The 4117-nt window shown below is 37.0% G+C and overlaps 1 pseudogene; it reads right to left on the minus strand.

The window, feature by feature from the left end:
- LOC103192047 overlaps positions 1 to 1415 on the minus strand; it is a 55968-nt pseudogene extending 54553 nt beyond the window's left edge.
- Between the last annotated feature and the right edge of the window lie 2702 nt (positions 1416 to 4117).

Below are 4117 nucleotides of genomic sequence, written 5' to 3' on the forward strand. Positions count from 1 at the left end.
GAAGAAGAGTTGATGCTTTTGAATTGTGGTGCTGCCAAAGAATACTGAAAGTACTGTAGACTGCTAAAAGAACCAACAGATCTGTCCTAGAGGAAGTGCACCCGAAATGCTCCTTGGAAGTGAGAATGGCCAGACTTCGTCTCACTTACTTTGGTCATGTTGTCAGAAGGGACCATTCCCTGGAGAAGGATGTCATGCTTGGTAAAGTGGAGGGACAACAAAAGAGGAGAAGGTCCACAACAAGATGGATTGACATGGCAGCTACAGTGATGGGCTCAGGTGTAGTAGGGATCATGAGGCTGGCACAAGACTGGGCAGTGTTTCATTCTGTTGTGCCTAGGGTTGCTATGAGTCGGAGATGACTCAATGGCACATAACAACAGCAACAACAACAGCAACAACATTATGTAAGGAAACATGCTCTCCAAAGCCAATTGATTTAATCACATTTAACTACTCCATAACAGCAGCTAGACAAGAAATTGGCCAAACCACTGGGAACCATAACCTCACCAAACTGACACATAAAATTAAGCATCACAAGTATTCTCTATTTTCTTCTTTGGGTTAATGCTTTTTAACCCCTGCTCTTGCAAGTGGTGGTACTATGGAACTAATGACAGGTGGTGTTGAACAGTGAAAGAAGCACTGGACTGAAAAGTATGAGATCTTTTTACATTACTTTATTAGACTTTGGACACTGGCCATATAATTTAACCTCTCTGTTCTGACAATATCACAGAGCTGCTGTGAGGATCAAAAGGAGCTATAACATAAGTTAATACATGTTTATATACAATAAAATCTTCAAGTGTGGAGGGCATAGGATTTGAACATTGAATCCCCTTTTCTTCCCCACTCCAACTTTTAGTCCTGAGTTGATTTTCTCTTGGGTCATTCAGCCACTTTCATGAATGCAGATATGATCTTGGATAAATACTAACTTTCATAAAATCACTTGTATTTGTTATCTATTATAGTATAACAAACCACACCAAAATTTAATGGCTTAAAATAATGACATATTTCTCATGATTCTACAGGTTCATCTTTTCTAGTGTTTCTTAGGTGTACTGATAGAGCCACATTTAGCTGATGACTCAGATATGAGGTCTAAGATGACTTCTATCATCTCTCTGGGCTCTCAGCTGAGCTGGCTGGGTTTGTTGGGAATCCCTTTCTTTTTCATTTCAGTATTCTTTGCACCGTGGTAGTCTCAGGGGTCCAAAGAAGTGAAAACAGAAGTCGCAAGGACTAGTCTAACCTAGTTTTGAAAGTTTCACAATGTCACTTTTGCCACATTCCCTTGGTGAAAGCAAGGCTGGGAAAATAGATCTTACTTCAGCATGAGAAGAACTGGAAAGCCCCATTGCAAAGGAACTTGGACTCTGGAGGTGTGATTCACTGGGAGCCATTACGGCAACAATGTTCACAGCAGTCTACATCAGACCAATAAGGATCTCCTCCAAATGTCTTCAGGACATTTCCAATTGTGATGTAACTGAGAAAATAAGGTAACAATATCACCCAAAATGATCATTGTCACTCATTATCAACCTCCTTTTACCTAAACTGACCCCCTTCTGTATCCTGTATCATTTGGTTGCTACCAAGTTTTGGTGCTTCATTTGAATCATTCTGTGCCTGCTGTCTTTTCTCCTGCAAAGCAGCTGGTGGGTTCAAACTACGGACATTTTGGTGAGCAGCCAAGTGCTTAACTACCCTATGGGGCTGTTCCACTCTGTCATGTAGGGTCATTATGAATCAGAATTGACTTGATGGCACACAAAAACAATTGCTGTTGTCAATACAGTATTAAAATTTTTGAAGTACTTAGTGAAAAGAATATTTTGCTCTAGTGGATTGAACAAAAATGTCCACCCTTGGGCAGTGGAGAATTTGGCTTAGGCCCTGATGTGGTTGTGCTTATATTTTTGCTTAGGAGTCAGTGAAGACCAATTCCTGGTGCTTCTGGGCCTCTATACCCTCCATTTAATATCTTTAGGACGAGTCAGAAGGTGCAATGGACCTATAAAATGACTGTCAAAGATTTATTTTCTTCCAGAAAAAAAATATGGAGGGAAAATTAATAGAACAGAGAGAATCAAAAGGTTTAAAAACATTTAAGATAATTTCAACAATGGAGTTGGCTGACTTTTTAAATTTTAGTAATCTAAATTAATGTGCAGTTCACAGCACTTATTGTTGTAGAAAATGTTTTATATTTCCTCTGAAAAGCATGTACTAAGTAAAATTAATACCACCAGCCTGTTCAAATATAAAAGAAAACAATTAGTGAGGAAAAAATTAGACAAAACAACTAGCTGACTGATTGACTTCTCCCTCAACTTTTGGTCATATTATAATGATTGAGCCTTAAAAGCACATTGCTTAATATGCACTGTTCACAATGTTCTTAATTAAATGCAGATGCACATTTTGCACTTCAAGCTATGTTTCTCCCTTCAAGAGCATGGCTTATGCCAAACAAAACAAACACAACGTTTTCCCAAAATCCAACCTTATACTTTAGTCTACGTGTTTTAAATTTTCCCTACCTCTGTGATTACACATGTTAATTAAGAAAGAAAAATATATTTGGAAAGGGTCCCTATACTCAGTATTATTATAATTGTTCAGTATTGCTAGTTATTGATGACCTGTATTACAAACACACTTTTCAATGCTATCTACCTTCTTAACTCTTTGCTGCAACAGTCTCCAAAATTGTGGTTCTCTTGGGAGGTGGGGTAGGTCTGAGATATGCAATAGATTAGAACTGCCTGGATTAAGATAACACTACTAACTGGCTGGCACAAATTCACCCAGAAATATGGTGTAAAGTCTCTTGGGTTCCTATAAAAGGGGCCATTTATACCAACCTACTTTATGAAACTGCTGGGAGATATAAATTGTTAAGAGAAAGTATAATGACAACAATATGCATGAATCAATCCCCTGAGGCATAGGAGTTAAATACATCTACAAATCAGGTAAATAACTGGTTACCCAAATATGAAACCAAAGTAAGCAAATGTCCAGTTGAATTAAAGATAATGACGATTACTCATGCATTAGATAAATATACCAATCAGGTAGGTGGAATTTGCCTTCCTGTCTTTGAAAAGGTTAGGAGGAAATGTTAAATGTGTAATTGAATATATTATGGCAGAAATGAAGTATAAAATGCTATTATAATTGATTATAAACTATCCATAGGTAAAAACATGTGTAGGCTTTTACATGTGGCTTTTCAGTCTGCTTCAGAAAGCTTTGTGACAATTTATTAGGAGAAAAAACTCTGGGCATTATTTATTAATACTGCATTTTAAGTGTTTTCCTTAAGTATTTTCTTGCTTTATGTCTGCCAAAGAGAATGCAGCAGATGAGAACACATCTGTGTGAAAACTTGCATGAGGCCAGCCTTGAGGGAGCAGTTAACAAAGACTCCAGACCTGGGGCCTAAAGGCATTGGGACTTTGGCCTACTTAGAGAAAAGCTCTGTGAGCATGGAATTCCAAAATTGTGTAAATGTTTTTCTTCTCAATAGATCTCTTTTAAATAAAAAACAGAATTTGAAAAAAAGCCCAAAAAACTGTGTAGTTCACATAGCCCTTCCTTAACCTTAGTTTTGGGGAAAAAAAAATACTCTTTTTCTTGTCTTGGAAGAAGACAATCCATTTGATAGTTGGCAAATACATATTTTTTTCCTTAGACATAGGAATTCTGCAGAACTTAGAAATTTCCATAAAGACTCAGGGCATGATGTTACTGTCTCTGATGTCCAAAAGTATTACTCCACAATATGTTGTTATTAATTTTTGCTCAAACTGTCAATGATCTTTTAAAGAGATTAAAAATAGTCTTGAATATTTACCCACATTTTTACCATTTCTGCTGTTCTTCACTCATGCAGCTTGAGATTTCCATCTGGTGTCATCTTTTTGCATGAAAGATTTCTTTCAGTATTTCTTGCAGTTGAGGTCTGCTGGTAATTGGTTTTTTCAGTTTTTGTATGTTGGAAAAAGTATTTTGGGATCATGTTTGAAATGTATTTTCAGTATGCACAGAGTTCTAGCTTGACAGCTAATTGCATTATTTTCAGGACAGTGTTCCA

Source organism: Orycteropus afer, unplaced genomic scaffold (assembly GCF_000298275.1).
Source record: "Orycteropus afer afer isolate SDZICR_OR568_19922 unplaced genomic scaffold, OryAfe1.0 scaffold00023, whole genome shotgun sequence".
NCBI lineage: Eukaryota > Metazoa > Chordata > Mammalia > Tubulidentata > Orycteropodidae > Orycteropus > Orycteropus afer.